The following is an 8,833-nucleotide window of genomic DNA, read 5'->3' on the forward strand; positions in this document are numbered from 1 at the left end:
GAGAACTATGCTGGAATGTGGCTCTGTTCGTGTGAGGCCAGAGATGACTTTTCTGAAAATCGCACTTGAACGGTTATGCCAATATAGGGAATAAATGGATTTATAGCCGAATAGGGGCATAAGGTCACAGTATCGATCAGGAACCTAGATAAACACGCAACAGTTTCGTCCCGGCTTGGGACGTGTCTGTCTCGGGTCTTGGGCTTTTCGGAAATGCGGTCATACCACCCTAAAAGCACCTGATCTCGTCTGATCTCAGAAGTTAAGCAGGGTCGGGCCTGGTTAGTACCTGGATGGGAGAGCGCCTGGGAATGCCAGGTGCTGTAGGCTTGCTGGCCGGTGTGCAGGTCTTGCTGGTCCTGCGGGCCTTCCTCGGGGTCCCGCCTTCTCGGGGGGTTCGGACATCTGCTCCTTCCTTTGTCTGCTCTGGAAGGTTTCTGGGAGGTTTTCGGCCAAGGTATCCCGCCATTCCGCTCTTTTGTGTTCGGTTTGGCTCTCGGCGGCTTTTCTGCTTTTCTCTGGTCTCCTTCCTTCCGTGTCCCATGGGTTGGTCTGAGTGGCCGGATGGTTTTTTCCGGTTCTGCGATTGGTGGTCTCCACTCTCAGTTACGGGTGCTTCCGCTGGGCTTGCGGTCTGGCCCATGGGTGTGGGCTGTGCACTCCCCTCCCTCAGCTCCCTTCTCTATGTACGGTGGTCCCTTCTGTGCCCGTCTGGGGCCTGTCCTCCTTCGGGGGTCGTGTGCCTGGGCCCGGTCCACCCCTCTGCTTCGTTCGGTGTGGGGTTGGCTGGTTGGTGTGATCTGCGGCCGTCCCTCACTGTTAGCACCTGATCTCGCCTGCTCTTGGAAGTTTTGCAGGGTCGGGCCTGGTTACAGCCTTCAAGGGGTCTCGCCTCCCCGGGGGTCTTGCCTCCTTGGTTTCCCCGTCCTGGAGGGGAGGGTCGCTGGGTCGATTCCGGGATTCACCTGCCGGCACTCTGCTCCTCGATCTGTCGGGAGTTGTGGCAGTCTGCCTGGCCTGCCGTCGCTTTTGTTCCTTCTCTACGGGGTCGCCATGTCTTGGTCTGGACGGACTACCGGGTTGTGAGGAGATTTGTCAACCATCTGGGGGGGTGCGGGGTTCGCTCCCTTTGGTTTTTTGACTCAAAAGTTGGTGTCTTGGGCGGTGTCATCGGTCCTGTCTCTTCAGGCTGTCTATCTCCCAGGGTCCGACAATGTGGAGGCGGTTCGACTGAGTCGGATCTTTCCTTCGTTGCCTTGTCTCTCCCTGACCCCGGTGGTGTTTCAACGCCTGGTGTCTCGCTTCGGTCTGCCTCTGGTAGATCTGTTCGCGGACGGGGACTCGGCCCTTCTGCCCAGGTTCGTCTCTCTCCTCCCGGTTCCGGGGGTATGGCGGGTGGATGCTCTGTCATTCGCCTGGCCTTCAGGTCTGCTGTACACATTTCCCCCATTCCCACTGATTCCCCGGGTCCTCTGCACGATTCGCTTGGACAGAGCCAGGGTGCTTCTGGTGGTTCCCGGCTGGGTCCGCCGCCCCTGGTCCCCTCTCCTTTGCGAGCTGGCGGTTCTGGCCTACTGGCCTATCCCGGATCTGCCCTTTTTCCGTTGAAGGGCCCCCCGCTCCTGGAGTCGGTGTTGCGCCGGCTCCATCTGCAGGCCTGGCTCTTGAGCGGGTGACGCTGCTTGCTCGGTGTTGTTCTTCTGGGGTTGTGGATTTGCTGCAGGGCTCTCGCAGGTCTTCCACCTTATCTTCCTATGCCCGGCACTGGGCTTCTCTCTCGCGTTGGTGCGGTCGGCTGGGTGCTGACCCCGCCTTTGTGGATCCCTTGTGGGTCTTGGATCTCCTGGCTAAGGGGTTTTTCCTTGGGCTTGGCCCCTTCTTCCCTGAGGGCCCAGTGGGCGGCCTTGCGGGCCTTCCGCAGTCCGGTTTTCGACGGGCTGGATTCACTGGTGGCTCGTTTGCTCCGGAGTTGTTTTCTCCGTCGCCCTCGGACGCTCTGCCTGTCTCCCCCTTGGGATCTCCCTCTCGTTCTACGTGCACTTCAGGGTCCTCCCTTTGAGCCCCTGGCCTCGGTGGCCTTGCGGTTCCTCACCTTTGAGGTGGTTTTCCTGGGGGCAGTGGTGTCTGCTGGGCGGATGGGCGAGCTGGGGTCGTTCCTCCTCTCCCCTCCCTTCTTGCGGGTTTTGCCGGACAGGTCGTCCCCCCACATGTTCCTGGGACTCTATCGCGTTGTCTTGGGTGGTTCTGTCCCTGGGGACTTCGCTGGGGCCGTTCTGTGTGCGGGAGCTGTGGCTCCTTGATGGCCTTTTCTTTATGTCTTGATTCAGGTTTGCTGTAATTCCTGTTTTTCTTTGCATTGTACTGAATAAACCTTGTGTTGGTTTATCTGCATCACCGTATGGTGTTGTTCTTATGGTGGTCAATGAAGCCTTTTTTGCTTGGGTATTTGCTCACTATGTAAGTCATGTGGCGAGGAAGACTAACGAGGAGGTAATGCCCCGGTTACTTACCGGTAATCTTCATTACTCCGAGTATAGTCTTCCTCGCCACATGAGTTCCCTCCCCCCCTCCCTGTCTGGCTGTCGGCTTCATTGTTTGCTTGGTAGTTCAGGCTGTTGGTTGGGCCGGCCCGCCTCTTATAGAGGTCAGGTGTGACTGGTCGGCCATGTTGGGAGGGGGTGGGAGGCTTTTTTTTACTTTGGAGGGTTCTGTCGTGGAGCTGAAGCTCACTATGTAAGTCATGTGGCGAGGAAGACTATACTCGGAGTAATGAAGATTACCGGTAAGTAACCGGGGCATTACATGACCTATGATATCATTGCTAACATCAATGCAACACTTGAAATTATATGATTGATGACAAAACTGCGCATGGAGGGTGCCTGGGTTATGGTTCCATTAGGGCATTAGCTATAGTTACTTGAGATTGTTAACTGGTGAATTCCAATATTCCAGAAGTTTTGTTAGCTGAAAATGGTATGTTTAACTGTCATTTTTACCTAACTACAACACCTATTTAACATTTATTTTTTCAATGAATACCAATGTCCTCGCAAAATAAAGTGCTTGTTAGAGACCATTAACAACCATCTGCGCAACTTAAGCCCTTACCTTTATTACTATGACTGATAACCTGAAAAGAGGCAGGTGAAATGCAAGTAATTTCTATGACAATGGTGACACGCGTTCACCTTTATTACCCGAAGAGTTCCCTTATCCTATTGTCTGAAGCACGTAAAAAGAAACAACTGGCACGTTGGATGTTCGCAATCCAATAAACAAAAGTACAATGTTGATGTGCACCCACACATTCCATTTCGTGCTGCACCATGCAGTATATATTTCTAGTTTGCAAAAATGTTAATCATCCAAATACAAGTAATTCAAATGTTCGTTTTAATGAGCCACGTCCTTCTACCCAGTGGTATACTACTTCTTCATGGGCAATGTTTACATCCAGCTTCAGAATCTCTAGACAGTCATGTATTAAAAAACATGATCCACATGCACGTGGTCAACGCTGCTGTGCTGGCCCAGCCTTCTTGAGGCTGCATGTGCCTCTGCAGGTGTTTTCAAATCAATGCTTTGAATATTCTATGTCAGAATAAAGGACGCCCTATTATTAGAAAGGTTGCATTTGGTATTAATTGAAAGTGATGTGCTGACACACGCAATGCATTTTAATCCAGGTGATTGATCTAAAATAGATATGCATTGTTTAAATAGAATTTATGCACGCACGCTAGAGCTACTTTAAGCAAGGGAAAAGGCAGCTTTATTGAAATTAATGCAAATCTCCTTTCTCTCAATCTCCTGTTCAACGGTTCTTGGAGATCATCCATGTTTTCTGTTAAGGTTGGCATGTTTAGTATCTGGCAAATTGTTTCAAAGGCTACAAACATAGATAATGATAAAAAGGTCTAATAGAACTGTAACTAGTAGTGTTAGCAGCGTCTTATCCTTGAAGTATTCCTCTGTCAATCAGTTCATGGGTGTGATTAAAAGTAATTTGATTTTTTTCTCTAACATTTATTGTAGGTGACATTAAATATGCTCCATAAAAATTGTTCAAAATATTGACACAAAAGAATGTTGGTAAACCTTTTTCAAGTGCTTGTTTTATATTTTTCATATTGTATTATAGTGACTGTCAAATTAATATAGCATAATAAACTAAAAGCACATCACATTGGGGCATATTTATAAACGTTTTGCGTCGCCCTTGCACCTCACAAGGGGGCTCAATGGTGACACAAAACCAGAGGTGGCGCCACAGCAATGGAGCAGGAATTTCTCTCCACTGAGAATTAAAAATAAAACAATAACAAAACAATGTTATTATCATTGAATTTTTCACTGGCAGACAATGCTGTTGAGTCTGTAGCAGGGCAAAGCAATCTTCTAGACACTAGCCAGGGACAAGGAGGAGGAGTGCAGGGCACTTCTAGGGGGCTGATTACTATGTCGTTCGGAAACTGTTCCTAACAAATTGGTCTCGGAATCGTTTCCAAATGAATCGGGTCATGCGACTCCAAACGACCGATTTCGATGCTTACCAACATCGTTCGGTCGGATTCGCATTGACTTCAATGGGAGTCAGTGTTCCGAACGAGAACATAGGCTCCAATTGAAAAAAAGGAGTGGCTGGGGAAAACCTTGTACCTTGTGGTGAGCACCCCATAGTGCCTGCCACATTGTGCATGGTTGGGAAGAGGGGTCCCTTGGGTACCCCCACAGGCACCAATCAGATGTCTGCAGGTGAAGGGGGCTTGCAACGGGCCCCGGTCATCGTAATCGCTCATCCGAATACCGTGAACATAGAGCTGTACGATTCAGCTCCAAAAGACTCAGGCTGTCCAAATGCCTTTCAGAACCGATTCGGACTACCCAAACGGTTTCCGTGTCTCGTAATCAGTCATTGGGAAATATGTATGATTTGTTTGGAAATAAGGGTTCCGAATCTAATTTTGCAATACTTAAACCCATTCGATGCCCTTACGAATGACATCGTAATTGGCCCCTAAGTGCTCATGTCAGTTTGGCCAGCCGTTTTAGGCCTGCCAAACACACAAGCACACTTGGAATTTACAGGCTACCAGTTCCTTCGTGAGCACCTAGACTAATTCAAGCACTGCTCTCACAGCATGAGAGCAGCACCTAAATTGGGGGGGGGGAGTTTGGGAGCTTGTGCTCACCCAGGGACTTCTGGAAGAAAGGAGCAATGAGGCATCCGGCAGACAGATCTGCAGCAGGAGAAGCAAATAAGGGCATAAAATAACTTGCCCCCGCTCTGCCCTACCCTTTCATTTTGGCAGCAGTCGCTGCTTCACAAAACCTAGTGGAGATTTAGCAGGCAGCGTGAGGCTACCTTGCGTGGCCCTGCATGGTTTTACAAATCTAGGGCTAGATGTAGGTAAATAGGTTTTACCGATTCTAAAATACCGAATTTTACCGATTCGGTATTTTAGAATCAGTAAATCCTATGTAGGTAAATATTCGGTAAAAATTACGAATCGTTATGATTCATTAAATGTCAATTACCGAATCGGTAAATACCAATTCGATAAAATTGGAAAAAAGTCAAGCTTGGCAGGGTGTCACTTTGACACCCTGCATCACCCCTGATTAGTGCTTGTGTGCCATGTGGCACACATACATGCCCTAAGGGCATGTATGTCTGTCACATGGCACAGGTGTAAATGCACATATTTGCATTTACATAGGAATTCGTTATTTGCCACCAACTAATAGTTGGTGGTAAATAACGAATCCTTAAAGCCCAAAAGCACTGCTTACAGTGCTTCCTACATCTCATTTACCGATTTGGTAAATACCGAATCTGTAAATGATGATTCAGTAAATACTGAATCGGTAAATACCGATTCGTTATTTACCGAATCGGTAAAAAAGCCTCCTACATAGGAAATGGCTATTATCGGTCGATAATGGCCGAATTCGGACGTTACCGACCGGTAAAAGCCTACCTACATCTAGCCCCTAGAGTACTACCTTGCATAGCTCTGTAGTAGGGACGCTTTCCATTAGTGGAGGTGTGTGTGTTCCCACATATCCATCCAAGAATTCTGGTACAAATTTCCAGATTTACCATTAGTGGTAGACCTCGGAATGCATCAAAATGCTACACCTTGTCAGGTGAGGCTTAACAGGGAGTAATAAAGATCTTTCTCCTCATTTTTTTCCTCTTACTACATATGCTGCATACTGCAGCACTCATATAAAGAGGACGTAGTATCAAAAGATTGCTTTTGTGGAGGAAGGTATACCTTCGTACACAAAAACAATCTTGCGTACAATGCAGGCATCCTTCCAATATGATGCAAGGGTTCCTGCGTTGGCACTAGGCAGCCAAAAGTGTAACAGCACCAGGAAAGGACAGGAATGCACCATATAATGTGTCCCCTTCCTGCCCTGGCTTGCTGCGTTGCAATGTATGCAACACTGACAAATATGACCCATTGTTTGAAGCCTGTGCAGTTGTATTATGACGATTGGTTCTTCGATACTTTTGTATTTCAATCACTTTTGACTTGGAAGGCTCTCAACTGGGCATTATATCCAGGTTTATTGCAACTAAAATTATTAATGCCAATATAACATTTCTCAAATGTCTGGTAACTGAGCAGAACTGACTACCTTGAAGAGAATGGAGCCACTGGAGATGCATTGAATGTTATTCAACACAACAAAAACACATTTAGTCTATACCCATTTGAAAAAGAAAAAAATATGTGCGTGAATGTCTACTTTTTTCTATTAAGCATTTTATTAAAAGTTGTAATTTTAATTAAATAAAAATGTATATCTTACACAGTACCATAGGCAATGGATAGTTTGGTTTGCTAGTAAATTGGTGATGTTTGATGAATCTTCATGAAATATACTTTTTAAGCGTATTCCCAGAAATCTTTGAGGTTTTAAATCGGGGGTAAAAAAAGGGGTTCCCAAAACTCAAAATCTCCATGCACTTTCTATTGAAACATTATACAGTGATACCACGAACCACACCACATTTGGCATAAAGCTAGATCTTGGTGCAGAAAATTAGCATTTTGTGAATTGGTGTAAATCCGTTCGGTAGAAATTAAAGGTCAAAGAAATTGCATATCTGGACAGTTGGGTTTGCAGGACTCTTGTGATACTCCCAATTGGCTGAGGGGGCTTTTTTCCTTCAGCCACCCAGCTTCTGCATGAGTGAGGGATTCCGTAGGAGCTCGAGCTTTTACTTGCTGGCCACAACATGAACAGAAATGTTATGGCAGCCATTACATAATTCAGGTACTTGGTTCCCTATCCTGCAAAAGCTTTAAAAATGAATGTAATGGGGACAGGTAGGTATACGCTGGTGCCTTAACCCTTGTGTGGGGGGCCCAGAAAGACCCTTTCCGGGGTGAAAGCGGAAATAGCTTCAAAGGATTATTTTTGTGACGGAAGGTGGCCCTTCCTGCACAAAACATTCCTTTCTACAATGCAGGCACACTTCCACAATGATGCTGTAGGATGACAGCAAAAAAAAAAAAGGAAATGGTAGCAGTTTATTGATGAACCTCAGGGTGGGGTCAAACTCAGATTGTTGATAAATTATGGGGAGGGGCTTGCCTGGGACCCACCCACCCCCCTCACTTGAGCTAATTTCTGCCCCAGGCACCCTATTCTTTGTGCTGTTTTAATTATGAACAGTTGAAGTGTTGACCCGCTGAACACATGCCTGGAAAACCAGTACTTAGAAGGGGCTCAGACCCTTCCCCCTCATGGGTAGTACAACTAAAGTGAACCAGGTACAAAGCTGCTAAGGCAGAGGCTTATGCCGCCTGTCCTTCTTATAGCTCAAAGCAAACAACTCTAGCAGAAATGCTAGGCTACCCACCCAGTCTGTAGTTCGTGGTCCCCTTCAGCTGGAGCAGGCAGCACCCGGCCACCTTATTGAGCCTGATGTAGTCTCAGGAATGTTCTGTGGTGGTGCTATTGATAATCCAGTCCATCCTGTGTACTAGTCACTGATGTTATCAAAAATCATACATTATACTGAATTTTGAAAAATGAGTGGAAATTAACTTTCATTCATCGTGCCAGCATTTTAAGCTCAGTGATGCCCCTGTCAGCTGGATATTTTTTGCATATATGTCCCTGGTGTGAAAACATACTGTAGCCAACATGTGAGCATTTAAAACTGGTAGACAGTCAAAATATCGAGTTGTTAATGTCGATGTACCATAATATCGAGTCCAAAATATCGATGGTAAGAAATTTCGAAAACAAAAATATCGTCGTAGAAAATATCGATTTATGTGTGTGTCAAAAATATCGAAGACATGAATTTCGAAATCAGTAATATCGATGCTGAAAATATCAATTGTCAAAAATATCGATATGTAAAAGTGATGTTTTAAAGTATGTTAAGTAATGATTTATTTAAATGTTGTTTATATATAAGATAATTTTTACATGTAATTTTTTTATTTTTAGTTAGAAGTCTAGGAGCGGGATGTAGACTTTATAGGGGATAAGGGTGGGTAGTGTATTAAAAAAGTATAGTGTAAATATGGAATAATAAATTTCGCATTTGAAGTAAATTTATAAATTTGCGAAATTTTAATCAAAATATTTATAAAAGCGAAATTTTATATAAAATTATTGAGTATTGTTAAATTATTTGTTCTTTGATTTTGGATATATATTATTAAATTGTTTAAATATATCTAAATATTTATTTTTTAACTAAATTATTGTATATTAATGTTAGGAGCGGGATGTAGAGTTTATAGGGGATAAGGGTGGGTAGTGTTTTAAAAAAAGTATAGTGAAATTGTAAAAT

The 8,833-nt window shown here is 45.4% G+C and overlaps 1 pseudogene; it reads left to right on the plus strand.

The window, feature by feature from the left end:
- Positions 1 to 211: 211 nt before the first annotated feature.
- On the plus strand, positions 212 to 330 carry LOC147718850 (5S ribosomal RNA; annotated as a pseudogene).
- Positions 331 to 8,833: the final 8,503 nt, after the last annotated feature.

Source organism: Lissotriton vulgaris, chromosome 4_1, assembly GCF_964263255.1.
Source record: "Lissotriton vulgaris chromosome 4_1, aLisVul1.2, whole genome shotgun sequence".
In the NCBI taxonomy this organism is placed as follows: Eukaryota; Metazoa; Chordata; class Amphibia; order Caudata; family Salamandridae; genus Lissotriton; species Lissotriton vulgaris.